The following is a 16712-nucleotide window of genomic DNA, read 5'->3' on the forward strand; positions in this document are numbered from 1 at the left end:
TTCAAGATTTATCTACATCTAAAGCAAAAAGAGTGAAAAAGTTTCATACATTAAAAGGCTTGTATCAAAGCAAATTGGCAAGGTGATGATCACATTGCCTCTTGCATAACTAGCCACTTTATTTATACATAAAACTAACCAAAATATCACTTTCACGTACTAAAAATCTATAACTCCATGAATATAAAGAATACAATATATTATGCAAATCATCATTACTAAAACACTATATGTAATATTGTGATTTGTTAGTTTCATTGGTTTGGCAGGGATTTGTGTGTGTGTGTGTGTGGGGGGGGGGGTTTGGGTGTGACACCCCTCCCCCCTCACACACACACATACACACAGACACACGCGAAAATTATCGTGGGTAAATGCGCGATCACTGTCCTGAAAAGATAGAGAGAGAAAAAAAAACAGAAGGAAAATAAAGAAGAGGAAAAGAAACTGTCCTCTTATGCCAGTGTATGCGATACAAAGATGTGCACCAGACATATGACTGGTGGGAGAATACTACAATAATTATGACCAATGCATACCAGTCGCCATAGCGACAGTTATGTTTATTTCTGCCAATGTCTTTATTATGTTTGGATAGCCCTAACTGGATCTGTCCTTTTCCTCTTTATATACAAGCAAAAACTGTGAATTTAAGTTAATTTGTCAAGCTGAAGTAACTCATTCGAAGTCCATTAATATCATGAACAATGGTATCTGGAACACTGCACTATAACGTATGTCATGTCACTATACGTGTGTTAAAGTAATGTATTATCATACTTTTCTTTGACATCGTAACTTAATAAGCGATCTTTGGTATGAACTCCCCAAACAGGAGAAAGAGGAAGGGAGATTAAAATAATGAAAAAACCAATTATCCATCAATGTAATACCTACCCGTCATATATTGAACGGTATTAACGAGCTCTTTCAGATCTGCCGGCTTCATATTCAGACCCCTTGCACTGTAATAGAAAACAAATACAGAAGAATTGAATATTTGTATTATCCGAAATTACTTGTATGCCATTGGTTTCCAAGGGTCTAGGGCAATTACCCCCTGGGCAATTACCCCGGACCCTTCCCCTGGCCCTAATCCTAATCCTAATCCTAATCCTGAACCTAATCCTAACCCTAACCCAAACTCCTAACACTAAACCTAACCCTAACCCTAATCTTAACTCTAACCTTACCACTAACCAGTATTTAGCCGGGGGGTAATTGCCCTCTGGGGGTAATTGCCCGAATACGGGTTTCCAAAGGCTTTGAAGGAATGTCACAATGTGATAACCTTTTATAGCAGTGTATAGAGAGCGTAAAAACACCCCCCCCCCAAAAAAAAAAAACAAACAAACAAACAAACAAACAAACCCTTACGGGTGTACGGTTGAGGAAATGAGTTCTTCTGTGTAGTGTCAACGTCACATCGGTAATATAGGTTTTGCCGGTCAATTTCATACTTTTGTCATTCAAATTCCTATTCCGAGCATTCGATTTCACGCATTCCACGCTCGCAGCACTGAATCAGCAATCAAATTCAAAATCCGGTCATTCGAATCCACTACCGGAGCATTCAAATTCACTATCGGAACATTCAAATTCACTGTCGGAGCATTCAAATTCACGATCGGAGCATTCAAATTCACTATCGGAGCATTCAAACTTAAGAGAGGAGCATTCATTTCAGCAATCAGCATTCAAATTCATGCCAAGCTGGCGACGGAATCTCGTCGGTCATTCAAATTCGTGAATAGGCAACCATGTTCCAAGTAGCTGCATTCAATTCAAAAGAAGGCCGGAATTTAGTTAGTTTAGAGCCGTGTATGTGTGTCTTTTTCATCTTTCTTTGAATATATCGGGATTTATGATGACTATAATTTATTTTGCAGTATAGATCCACCTGTTCATTGACAAATATGAACTCGGGCTTCACGAAAAGGAATATACAGGCACATGCCCTTCAGACAAGACATAAGATGGAGGTCCCATGTGTGACAGAGTCGCAATTCATGCATGAAAAAGATCCGACTTCATTTATTTAGCGCAAAGAGTAGAGTGAAGTGGTCCAACCTTATATTAAGCTATTGCAGCCATCTTCTTAGATGGAAAATGAAACAAACAAACAAACAGACACAGTATATGCCTACAGACGAGCATGATACGGAAGATTGATTGACACCTTCTGTCGGAAAAGAAGCAATTTCGACTACCTACATTAAAACTGATAACATAAACATTGTATACGTCTTATTTGTTGTTTATTGCTATCTTATTGGTTTATCTTTTGCGGGACTATGTGAGGTCATTGTGTGTCAGTTTGTCTTTAAAATTGATGCATTACCATTATGTGGTAAGTGTTTGGGCGTTGTCAGCATGCATCAAGAAATATGATTAGATTTTCGTTGTGTTGTTTGGATGCACTGCTGATTGGACCTTACAATTTAGAATTTCTTGAGATGAAAAGCAAAGAATACATGAACAGAGAACAATGAAGAACCTAAACAATAATAATGTAAGCAATCGTTGGTTGTGTATGCCGTTTCCCCTTTCTTAAAAGTTGATCGCACGAAGTAGGAACTTGATCGCCTGAAAATGAAATTGTACGCTCCAAACAAGCTCATCGGGACTATTGTAAATGACTTTTGTAAATGACATCCCAACACAATGCACACCGCACTGCACCGCACGCCCTTCGCACAATTACTTCCCACTCAGTGAGTGGCAAGATTTTCTTTATGTATCTCTTCGTTGTGCCCTTTGCACAATTACCCCCCACTCAGTGAGTGGCAAGATTTTCTTTATGTATCTCTTTACCTGAGGCCATCTTCCTCGTCAAGCTTAGCTTATGATGATGGTCCCCTGCATTTCATTTTTATCATTTCCTATTGCTTCCTTTCATATATGATATTCGTTCTTGAAAAAAAAATGTATGTAAGATCCAAACGTTACGAATATTAGCTGTGTAAATGACTATGTAAGTATTTTGTTGATTTGTGGATTTGTATTGATTTTGAAATGCAGAAATAAAAACTGAACTGAACTGAACTGAACTGAACTATCGCGTGAATTTGAATGCACGAGTAGAAAATGAAATGCTCGCATTTGGAAACTGAACGTCCAATCGTGAATTTGATTTCATGCCTATAAATGAAATTGATCACTCGGATTTTGAATTTGAATGCCCGAATATTTCCGCGTGCGTGCGCTGTGTGAATTTGAATGCACGTTAAAGGGATCGTATAGTTTTGGTTGAGAGCTAATTTCAGGTTTGTAGCATTTTTGGGTGAGATAATGAGGAACATTTTATGAATTATGAAGGAGCATGTAATTCCATGAGGAATTCAACGTTTATTTGATGAAAACTGGTTTTGAAATAAAGGCCAGATACAAGTACAGTGTACTACTGGATTCATCAGTCGATTAATGCAAGCAAGATCCTTCTCGTCGGCTTCAAGCTCATACGACAGGTATACATAAATTCTGATAAGTCTTTAATACTTTTACAATATTTCATGGTAATGTATCTGCATCTTTATTAAAAGAAATGTTTCCTATTGCCTTGAGGCTGCGCACTGTTAAAAACTTCCAGCAACACACCTTTTTTCGGAAATGCAAGCAGCATAAAGGCTGAATTCAATTTTGCGGGCGAAAAAGCAGTCTGAAGCCAGATAAGAAACAAAATACATAACATCATTCTCCATCCCCAACGCGTCCAAAAGGTCCCTTCCCTCCACTTCAGCAGCAGCTTTTCTTCAAGTTAAATAGTGGAAGGGAAATATGACATAAGGTACAGTCATTGGAATTTGGACGATTTGAGGAGGATTGTAATTTAAAAAGAAAATGTTCTGATTACTACAGACAAAGCTGCAGCTTTTAAAGGATGTGTTCAGTTCTGGTCGAGGTGTAGATTTAGCTTTTAACATTTTGCGAGATATTCAGAAACCACTCTATGAGATGTAAGGGGGAGTGCAGTTCTAATGGGTATCAAAAGTTAATTCGATGAAAATCGGTTTTGAAATGGCTGAGATATCCAAAAACAAGGTGAAACAAAGAGATCCTAATAAAGTTGTGGCATGTCGCCTTTTATTATTAGCACTTTTTTGGATATCTCAGCCATTTGAAAACCAATTTTCATCAATTAAACGTTGAATCCTTCTTAAAATTACATGCTCTTTCATATTTCATAGGAGGCTTTTCATTATCTCACTTAGGAAATGTTCAAAACATGAATCCCTACCTCAACCAGTACTGTACAGTCCCTTTAAGAACTCCTGAAGGAAGTTTGATGCCACTACAAAACAGGCTGTTAGCAAATGGCAGTGTTCATAGTTGCAGGGCAAACAGACTGGACTGCGCACATACCAGTGGCAGATGCGGGTTATTATAGATCAGGCACTTGTAATCTTCGATGTGAGGAGTCAGATGATGCTGTTCTAATTGGTGACTAGGAATAAGGAGCAACAAACGTGAGACTTACCACGCTTCAGACTGTATGAACTGCATGCATATTGAAAACTTTCGGTCATCTGCGAAGCCGCGCTTCCGCGCGAACGCTACAACACGTAAAACGGGTCAAAAATCGACGCATTTTTCCACAAAATCTGCCATTACTTTTAAACTATTTAAGAAGCAAACTTGGGGCGCCCGGATTCTGAATGTAGACACTTTAGGGATTATTTATGTGTATATATCATTATTGTAACATTTGTAGTCGTGACGCAAATTTGATCAGAAAAGTACCTTATGAGTAGATTTGTCTATGGCGAACAGTCCAAATTTGACGAATTTGAGCATATTTTCCCGTCTTGCAATTCTTCCACACGGGATATCTCGAGAACGGAAAGTCGCACGAACTTGGGGCGCACGGTTTTAGAAAGTAGAGATTCTGCCCATTTTTGTGATATAAGAATCTTGTTCATTGGTTGGGCAGTCCTGACGCAAATAAGCAGTAAAGCTAGACTACCCAGTCACAATTGCTGTCATAGGGAACGTGTACAATCCACACAGAGCTATCACGTGACGAGACTACCAACGAAAATTTGAGCCGTTGAACTTCACTGTCTGCCGTCGTCAGCAGTGTGAATTCCTGTGATTTCAAGCTTTTGTTTCTCGCCAAATATCATTTTCAATGTAATATCAAGATACAGTTGTATGTGAGACATTATCTAGATACGTAGCAGCCTTATGAGCAACATAACTGTTAAGTTTGGGAGCAAAAACAACCAAATATATTTCACATTCCGTCTCATTTTTCGATGATGGCTCTAGTCGGACTGGTGCATTTTCTTCGGAGGTGGTAATAATGTAAGTAGTTGCAACGGTCGCTTGCCACCTGCTGTCTGCAATCGGGTGCTTATATACACGTTTTGTGCACATGTAATCAACTGAAATAATGTTGTAAAGGAATGATAAGGTCCTAGATTATATCTCAACTGTATATTTAACCCGATTTCTGCCGCCTACACACAACACACTACGCGTGAAATTATGTGAACATGATGTCCCTCCACGCACGGTGCTGCAGGCCACCCCCATTAACGTGTCGACTAGCCACTCGCCCCACACGCACTCACTTTCTCCAGCGTCTGCTACGTCGGATTTTCTGCGTGAATTAGGGCGAAAGTTTTCAATATGAAGCCGAGATCCTGTTTGCTTTTAATTAATCACTGAAATATCACATTACCCTAGTCCAGAATTTATGATAAAAGTGTGGAATACTTGGTGTGTAACCTGCTTTACACTTTAATAGTTGATCTATATGTTCAGAGATCACCTTACATGCCTTAAGGATCTGTATTATCGCAAGCCAGAAAATGAAAAAAAAAAAATGATAAACTGGAAATGGAAGAAAGTTTTCTTGAAATCAAGTAACTTTGAATCATTATATCCTAAACTCAACTTAGCCAAAGACTCAAGACAGCGAGCTAATATTGCAAATAGTCGTCATTTAACGTCTGGCGTCCGTCTTCAGTCATGCATGAAATCAATTTACAAATCATTGATTCTTTCTCATTTTGATTATGGAGACATTATGGGGTCATCCCACGAGACCGACACCCACGAGTCATACGGTCCACGAGACCGACATAAAAAATAGGTCCAGGAGTCATACAGCCCATGAGTTATACGACTCACAAGTCATACAGCCCATGAGTTCGACACTACTCACAAAAGGCTCAATCAATCAATTAATCAATCAATCAATCAGTCAATCAATCAATCAATCAATCAATCAATCAATCAATCAATCAATCAATCAATCGATCAATCAATCAATTGATCAATTCAGATTCTGTTTAAAAACCCCATGTAATGACAGATTTTTCAGCAAACTAGGCGAGTAGCATCCCAAGGATGACAGACTATCAAGTTGTTTAAATAGGCACCGTGTCCAAAAGGTCCCAGAACCCCGAAATTAAGGAATCTATCATTAAAAAAAAAACTAGAAAAAAAGTGTACAACCAGATATTATAGAGCTAGGTATACAAAGTGGAATATCTTTGAGACTGCATAGTTTTGAGTTTGCTTTAGCATTTTCATCTTTTTTAAATATTGCATACATATTTTTGTACGTGTGGGCACCTGCTGCTTCTATAAAACCAGAAGAGCATTGAGTGAATACATCAGTGAGATTATTAGCATACTTTCAAGATTGTTTATGGCAGATCCAGGGGTGACCCCCTTGGGGCTAGTGCCAAATGGGGACCAATTTTCACACTTTCATCATCTTCACGAAAACTGTGTTCAATTTGTTACCAAACATGACTGGTAGAATATTGGTAAAATGGATACCATCCACCCCCTCCCCTCCGCAGACCACAGGATGCCCAAAGGTACCTAAACTAAAATCTGATCTAGGCGCAGCCGCCTTGGGGCTGGAACCAAGTTATTGGAGGCCGCTTTTGATTTCTGATCTTTTTTTTTTTTTTTTTTGAAAACACATGGTCAGATTTAGTACAAACTTAGTACTGTAGGTGTTATCGCCAGTGCCATGAATATATGGACATCATGCCTCCCTGGGCCCTGGAGGTCCCAAAAGGCTTCCAGATATTGCCCTAGAGGTTCCCAAAGTCTTCCAATATCCTTTCTCCCAAGTAATAGTCTACAAGAATGCATGGAAGGTGAACTTGAGATACTTGAGATACAAAAAAAAGAGAGAAAAGAAATAAAAGTATTTCAACATAGACACAAGTATAAGCATTAACATGAGGGCAAATTACAAATATAATCATGTAATATCATGCAATCATGAAATATTTTTAACGAGTCCTATGACATAATTTGAGACTTTGAAATTTCAATTCAATTCAATTTCAATTCATTTTCATATTTCTCGATGAAAAAATACGTCAAATACAACAAAATTAAATGAAATACATGATATCCAGTTGGAGACATACATAGAATTTTGCAAATATATAAAACATATAGTGGTCGATCTATGAAGTTTGGAATCTGTGAATGAATGCTAAAGAAATATGAAGGAACCTACTAAAAAGCGAGCTTGTTGAGCGTAGGTCCCAGTTAAAATCGAGTTAAAGATTAAGATGGGGAGCACGGATACAACAATGACCGACACATAGAGAAAAACAAAAAATAAAAAAGTACAATTATACAGTTATATAGCAAATTCTTCTCTAATGCAGATTTGGGGTCGGATAAGCCACATGCTGTAGGCGGATGAACCATTGTCGTTGGACAATAATAACAATATGACTCAAATATTATATAATAACAATGATACGGTTTAGACAGTATTAGAAATTAATACATTACGTGTATTAAGAAGGGAACACATGGACCTGCAAATCCAAAAAAAAAAAAAAAAGGCATTCAACAACCAGTTACAGTGCAGTGAGAATTAGAATACCAGCTGTTACCTCGCCCCAACTGTGGAAGAATGTACAATAGGTCATGAACACAGTTACAGAATTTGAGGGCGCAAACAGCAACTGGGCTCTTAAAGTCTTGTTTAACATGACAACAACCCTGGAGTACAGTACAGCGGGATTGTCCTGGACAGCACAAAACAGAATTTCAATGAGCTGAATTAATGTAATTATTCAATAAATACTGTCTTAATTTGCATTTAAAGGATGATAGTGAAAAACAACCTGTGAGTTCAGAGGGGCGATCGTTCCAGTATTTCGGTCCTGCATACATAATTGTTTTCATCGCGAAAATTGTGCGAGTACGTGGAAGGTGATAAGCGTCCCGTTGGCGGATGGGATAATATAGTGAACTGAGTAGTTTCTTGAACATGTGAAGAAAAACATCAGGAAGATCATTCGTGGAGTATTTCATAAAAATACCTAGGCTGTATTCAAACAAATTAATCAATTTCAAAATTTTATTCTTGTGAAAAAATTCATTTGTATGAGATAGATATCCGGCGTTATTGATAATTCTGATGGCGTGTTTTTGGAGAAGGAAAAGCGAATCAAGTAAAAATCTGGATGAATTACCCCATGAAAGAATTCCATAGTTGAGGTAAGGGGAAATCATTGTATATAATTTGTAATATATGTATGGGGAAATAATATTTCAGCTTGTTTAAAATTCCTATGTTTCTGGACAAAATTTTACTTAAATAGTTAATATGTTTTTTCCAAGATAGATCTCCATAAAATAAGGTCTTAGATACTTGAAACTATCTACCTGGTTGAAATTGATACCATCGATCTTAACATAATCAGAAACAGAGTGCAGAGAATTGCTGAACAGCATATAATGCGTCTTATCAATGTTTAGTGACAACATATTTGCGGGGATCCAGGACTAAACAAGTTTGAGTTCATTGTTTAACATATGTATAAGCGTGTTAGAGTTACGATGTGAAAGAAATAATTTTGTGTCATCAGCAAAGCATATGAAAGAAAGAATCTGAGATCAATTTTGGAGGTCGTTTTTGTACAAAATAAATAATAACGGGCCAAGTAGGGAACCCTGGGGGACACCACAAGAAGTTGTTTTCAAGAGAGACTCATAACCTTTTAAATAAACATATTGCTTTCTATTAGTAAGGTAGTCTTTAAACCAATCTAGAGCTGTCCCACGAATGCCGTAATGGCTTAACTTATAAAGCAAAATATCATGGTCTATCGTATCAAACGCTTTCGAGAAGTCGAGAAAAACACCGATGGTATGGGAAGCGTCGTCTAAAGCAATGTGCTACTTTATCAATGAAAGCTAACAAAGCGTGGATTGTGCTATGCCGTTTTCTGAATCCAAACTGAAAATTTAAAAGAATATTGCAATTGATAAGGAATCTAAGAGTTCGTTTGTGAACAAGCTTCTCCAAAATTTTTGAAATTGAAGTTAAAAGAGATATTGCATGGCTATTGCTAACCGATTCCTTAGCACCCTTTTTGAATATGGGAACGACTCTAGCAATTTTCATCTTTTCAGGGACTTTTCCAGTTGACAAAGATTGATTGAAATCTTTGTCAACTGTCAAATCTTTGTAAGGGGAGTAATTATTTCAGTTACTATGTTTTTTTTTTAAAGAAAAAATTAAATTCCGTCATCACCTGTTCTTTTCTTGTTATTTAGTTTGCGAAAAATTTCTTTGATTTCTTCCTCGATAATGGAAAAAAAAAAAAAACCCAAAGTCTGTGCATTCCTATCCCTTAGAAACGAATGAAAAGGTGTCCCGGAGCGAGGTATTTTCTTGGCAAGATCTGGCCCAAGGTTAACGAAGACGTCATTGAATATATCTGCCATCTCCCCTGGATTGTCTATCACGCGACCCTCTTTCGCCTCAGTGCTGGATTTTAAAGCTGTGTTGATCACCTTCCACGTTACACAGTGGCGTATCTAGGGGGGGGGGGCAAGAGGGGCACGTGCCCCGGGCGCCACTCCTTGGGGGCCCAAAAAACGAAAAAAAAAAGTAGAAGAACAAGACAAAAAAAAAAAAGAAAGAAAGAAGAAGAAGAAGAAGAAGAAGAAGAAGAAGAAGAATACGAAGAATAAGGAGAAGAAACTCGTCAAGATATATAGGCATAAATAGGTTGTATGGCGGCCATTTTGAATTTATGCAAATTAGGCACTGATCCACCACTCGAATTTTAGGGAATTTTTAACATGTTATTTTAGTAGCTCTTCCAGGTCAAATGCAAGTGTAATCGTTTCTGCTGCAATTAGTTGGGGGTCATTTCATATTTTGACTGGACTATAAGTGCTTTGGAGGCGGATTGTTGCCGTATGATTTGATGACGTCACAAGTGTCACGTATTTTCACAGCGACCCATGCGCGCGTCAACCTGCGCTAATGTATATTTGATTATGCATGTAGATATCTCAAATTCCATGGGATCACTGTCATTGCATCAAAATATTATAGAAAACACTTCATTCTACCCTATTTTAAAATACCCATTTGAATTTGAATACAAACATGTTGATATCGATGACAAATTGCATGTCGTCGTTCCAAATAACTCACTCTCACTCTTCGCGAGCTTTGAGGCGCACGCTTCTTGCACAATCTGAAGTCAGAAAAATAGGAATATTAAATTTGTAAAGACCGTCCTCAAATTATATTCAAAATCATTACATTTTAAACTCATTATACTGCTTAAAATTAAAAGTAATGTCGTTCAATACTGATAGCAGTTTAAGCTCCTGTCATGCCTGTTCAAACAAGCCAGTTCGGAGTTAGCTCATGGGCAGATTGGTACGAAGCAGCTTTTTTTTTTTTTTTTTTCTCAGTCGGTTAGGCGCATTTCATTTGTTTTCAGAGCGACGTAATACCTACGCTTTATGGAACAATTTATGGGATTCATCAATCCTGTTCAAACAAAGAATGAACTTGTGTACACCGGATGACCATAATGATCCCTCAGTTAATCCCCTGTCTTGGGAAAGCATCCATTTCATTATTTTGCACTGAATGTATTAACATTCTCTTTCTATTAATATTGCCAAATACCACTTATGCTGTTAGTTGGATGTGCTGGAAAGCAGCATTTATAAAAAATTACATGAATAATCTTTGCTTATTCCAGTGAATTTACAAACCAACATGCCTGTCGGTACGGACGCCCTTTTTTCTGCTCATGCAAAAAGTTGAACTGCGAAATTGCTTATTACAACCGTGCGACAGCAGTTTGGTACAATATAATCCCGTTATAACGAAGTCCTCGAGACAGGCGGTTTTCTTTCTTGTAACGACATTTCCATGGTCAATTAGTTGAGTAAATGATTTATCCAACTCAGTTGTCCAGTCGTTATCTTGAATACCCCTTATTATGCTTGCTTGAAAGAACGCAGTGATCCACAGTGTGTTCACACTGCGTTCACATGCATGAACGCTCGAATTTAACAGTGTGAAAATTATTTCACACTGATGTGGTTTTCACAGGAAATATACGGCAACAAGAAATACATGTATTTTCTTTTTGCAGTGGGTTTCATTTATGAGCGGAAGGGAGTATTAGCCCAATGTTACGCTTTATCAAACACTATTACTGAGTTCTGTTTTTTTTTCTCACTGTTTCAATAGTAAGTAATCATTTACATACCCTTTCGTTCATAATCATGGCGGTTTTAACAAAGTATATTTCAATGACGTTCGTCGAGATAATGACCTTTGATTATTTGGTAACCTTCCGTTAAAGAGAGATGAAGTTCAGATACAATTCTGTCAAAAGACATGTTTCCCAGCACATCAAATTTCTTGACTTTAGATGGACACAAAACATCCAATGAATATTTGCATGCTGTCGCATTTCTACACAATATCAGGACATGGAACATCTGCATGGTCGATGGGAGATTACTTTTTTCATGCAGCATGTCAACTCGTTGCTGAGATTCAAGCCCCTTCCGCTTCTGTGGATCCTGGATCTGACCATGTTTTGTTTCTATCCACAGTGCAACGAGTTTGCTATTTTTTGGTTAATTATTCTTATTTTCCTTGATATGTCGTGTACGGCGTTTGATGCCTGGTGACGAATAAAGTTAACTTACATCCGTTGCCAAAGCCAAAATACTGCATTTTTATTTTTTCCTTACTGTATGCATCTCAAAATGTGCCCCTATTTATGTTCAAATCTTGTTTTTTTTTTCAGGGTGTCTGTATTGGCTTGCCCAACCACTTAAATAATGTGGCAATGGCCACTCACTTGCCCTTCGACTATAATGAAGAAGTTCCAGGGGATTTCACAATATAACTATTCAGCTAGGCTATGTAGTGTGGATAATGTGTAGTGATACACAGAATTATCACTACCCCCTCCCATTCCACTACGATGACCGGCTAAGTGCGTCTTCACGGTCCCTAACTATACATGCTTAACCTCGAGGTTAAGGCTTGTCAAAAAAAAGTGTTTATTCAAGGCTTTGAAAGTTTTTTTTTTATTGTCATGAAATTATTTCCAATTATTAATTTGGTTTGGGCAAAGGCACAATCTGACGAATTTCATCATTATACATACTGTTGGAGTTTCTTCCGGGGGTACTCTTGCCCCGAAAAAAAAAAATCGTTCCTGCGTATTGTCATCCCCCCCCCCCCCCATTTCTTGAAAACTTCGACTTGTCTGTACCCATTCATACTGCTACTGATTGGGCCCCTCGCTATGAATAATATTCCCCTGGCACTGCGACAGTGTCAAAAAATAATGTTGAAAAATTACTTGTCAATGCATAGGGAAAAGAAAGAAAGAAAAAAAGAAAAAAAGAAGGAAAAACATGTCAGATGTTATGTTAAACATTGGTAGGCGTTGCCCTTTCTGAATCGTTGGGAAATGCAAAGCAGTCAATATGAAAAGATACGATGTTGAAGCAACAGCATCATTTTGCTGCCGCTGTTTTTCCTTTTTTCCTTTTCTTTTTAGACAAGGTAGTTCTACACAATGCGACAAGAAGAAAAAAAGGTGATAGATATCATATTCCTTTGTTAAAATTCAATTCTTTATTTCAATTATCAAACTGGGTTGTTAAAGTACAAAATATACAAGCAAAAATCAAGCAAGCAAGCATACACAGTGTAAAGAATTGAAGAGTACCAAATATATATGCGAATGAATGTACATGTATAATGGCATAAAACACGCAGTGCATACTTAGTAGAACTGACATTAAGTAGTACATACAGCCATGAAAAAAAGTGATCTACTAAAAACACATGGTACTCTTTACATTGTTCTTTAATATTGTATTACTTTTTCTTACTTTCTGCCTGACAATTTTTCCAAGTACGCTCTAATATCAAGGGTAAATTTCACACTCTGGCGTGGTTTTTCACAGTTCACATATTAATGTTCGACTTACACTGTGAATTATCTTATTTGATTCACACTGTGTTCACAATGTTAAAACGCTGTTAAAAATAGCAGTGTAAAGAGATTGCACATAGTAGTTCACACTGTACACTGTGTTTATGCATTTATGTATGTATTTATTTATTCATTTATCATCATTATTATTATCATTATTGGTTTTTTTTTTTTTGGGGGGGGGGGGGGGACATCCCCTCCCCTGGCAGATCTCCATAGACTATACTAGTAAAGACGCAAACACGCAAGAAAAAAAGTAAGAGAGAGAGAGAGAGAGAGAGAGAGAGAGAGGCGATGCCACAACAGCTATTTAAGGCCTAAGCTGTCCTTGAATGCTATATTTTTCTTATTTTTGATTGACAATAAATTTTCCATAATATTCCACCAAAAGGTGTGCACCAGCTCGTTGAATTTCGCCTCTAGAAAATAAAAAAGTCTCCCTCATCTGGGAGGGAGCTAATCCCCTACCACACCTTCCCTATTCTTAATGGACTGAGTACAAATTTAAGACACACACGAGCAAAAGTTATTACACACAGGTGACAATACCATATTATTACCCGAATGATGATTATTTTTCCTTTGACTCTTGGATTGACAATTTTCTAAACATCCTCCAGAAAGTCTTCTCCAGATTGTTGAATTTCAGTTATAAAAGTGCTAAAGCTCCATCCTTTTAAAGGGGCATACCTCCTCCCACCCCTTCCCTTCTGTTCATTCCCGTAGACGTAGAAGACGAAGACTGAAAAAAAGAGAGGGAGTTTGTGTGCATCAAGCATGGTGTTGGACCTCTGGGCCTAAGCAGCATAGCAAAAATTCCCGAAAATGAACATTCGCATTGAGCGGCAATGTAAATTTCTGGTGAACATTCGAGGACTGTGCTGTAATGTGTGGAATAAATGGATAAACACAAATATGATTTATCTTTGCGATCACTTGTCTATTGCGATTAAAAAATTATTGTCACTTGCCTATTGCGATCACCTGCTTTATACGACCACTGAAAACAATTCCCTCCGAAGCATGTGAAAGATAGCGGCCTCCTGACTATAACGGCCACTATTTTTCGTCTCCCTTGGATGGCAGCTATAAACAGGTCTGCCCACTGAACATGTACAGGCATATCATGTATTATCAACGTGCATTTAAGTTGTTTGATTCTTGATATCTCTTTTCCTTTACAATAACGGCATTGATACGGAAGAGGTAGTATTTCGGGAAACGGACATTCCAGACGATTTTCATAATTTCACATCATGTAGTACATAAATCGACAACTCCATGTATAGATTTGTGGAATTTATTGTGGTTTTTGAGCAGAGAAACAATACTTTGAAAAACCTTAAACAAATTACACTGAACGTGGATGATGATGTAGAAGGTTCACATATTTCAGAAATGTAGCAATGTAATTCCATTGCAATACTGTTTGCTTAGTACGAGTTCACCTGTGTATAAGTATGCATGCCTTCTTCTTTTGTTCTGCTTCCTTGAGCCCAAACTCATGCATACTTACGGTGAGTCTGCCATGTGGTGTCATCCTCCTTGTTCATTGCAATTTGTTCTAAATTTTGACAATATTTTAGTTCTTCATCACGATTATCACAAATTCCGAAACTCTGTCCTCAGTATATCTAATTTATAGTTGTTCAAATGTAAAAATCTGAAAATCATCCGGAGGTCTCCTTTAATATGGGAAATGCGTGTTGTAGCAAAATCGGTCTGTCCTCAACGGGTTAAAACCATGTCCTTCGTCAACGCGATTAATTCGGCGTTGCACTGTTTATCGATATCGTTATCGAGCTAGCTTAATACAGAAGGTGTAAACTACACTTGGTGAAGACGACGCTACACTTCAAAAAGTCCGGTGTTAAATATGAAACACCGAGCTGGTGCTAAAATTCCGGTGCTCATTTGTGGTGTAAGCTTAACACCTCAGGGTGTCATTTCAAAAATATAATTTTGTTTTTGAATAGTTTCTTAGTTACTGTTCTCCTTGTTGATTTTGAACTTCAGCAAGGCGATTCAGGATTTTTCGATAAAGTACTTGATTTCTGAAAAAAAGGTGTGAACACATTTACACCATAGTAACACCAGTTGGTGTGGTCTCCAAGAAACTGGGCGGGTGTTATACCATTGACATTAACACCAGCAACATCAAATCAACATCATTCGGTGTCATTGTTGAATGAACACCAGTGCAGTGTCAAAACAAAAACACCACCTACAGTGTCAAATTAACACCAGGAAGTACCAGGTGAACACTTGTCAACACCATCACAACATTACTTTCTACACCTGTGGGTTTGGTCATCTATTGACACTTGATCGGTGTTAGATTTAACACCCATTGTGTTAAATCTTATCCTAATGTTTTTGCAGTGTATACAGACCCAGCGCTATATCACAAACCACAACTTTTGATAAAACTATACCTGAAAAGACCCCCAAAGTGCACCGTTTCCTATTGATCAGTACATGTAGGCACCATTGTAACATGAATCTTCAGCTAAAATTATCTAGTTTCAGAATTCGCTCGAAGAAATTGATATCATACTTCAGTAAACTTGGTGAGCATTCGATCAATCCCCCGAAATCGAGAAATTTAGCGAAATCTCCATGAGGGAAAATGAAAACATGGACATTTAAATGTCAAAAGTGGAATTCTTTCTTCTCCTAGAATAATTACAAAATTAGTATTATTCTACGTAGGACCCAAGAAAGTTTCAAAATCAACCCATTTTTCTTGTTTTGTTTTAAATGTGACTTGCTTCGCACAATCATAGTCAATTCCTCAAAAAGCACTAGGCCTAATAGTTTCCATGTTCACTTCCCTCGCTAAATGAGTTCGGGCGGGGCGTGCGAAGCAGATGTGCGAAACTTTTCCATACGGAGTGGCATCTTTCATTTCGTTTTCATATTTCTTAGTATAAAGTACATATAAAAACATAAAATCTAACAAAATGATATGATACATGATAGCTTGCTAGGATGCACAATGAAATGATGCAATATACATAGGATATTGTGGCCAATCTATGTAAGTTTGAATATAAGTAAACGCAAAAGAAATAAGATGGAACTTCCCTAAAATCAGGCTTATGTTCAGCGTAAGTAATAGTGCACGTATTGAAACCAAGTGTAAAGATCAAGATAAGGGGCACGCATGCAACATAGGACCAAAATATAGAAAACAAGAAGATCAGACCAAAATGTTTTTGGATATAGCAAATTTTTCACAAATACATATTAGGAAAAGAGAGTAAATTGTAATAATGCGATTTGGGCAATATTAAAAAAAAAAACTATACATTTGAGTCCTCAGAGGAGACGTGGAAATAATGGGAAGAGAAGAACATAAACCACCAATTGAAGAATGATCTACCAACTGGCAGTTGCAATGAAGTGGGGTCGTCCCGGGAGACCGACAAAATT

Source organism: Diadema setosum, chromosome 8 (genome assembly GCF_964275005.1).
Source record: "Diadema setosum chromosome 8, eeDiaSeto1, whole genome shotgun sequence".
Classification (NCBI taxonomy): domain Eukaryota; kingdom Metazoa; phylum Echinodermata; class Echinoidea; order Diadematoida; family Diadematidae; genus Diadema; species Diadema setosum.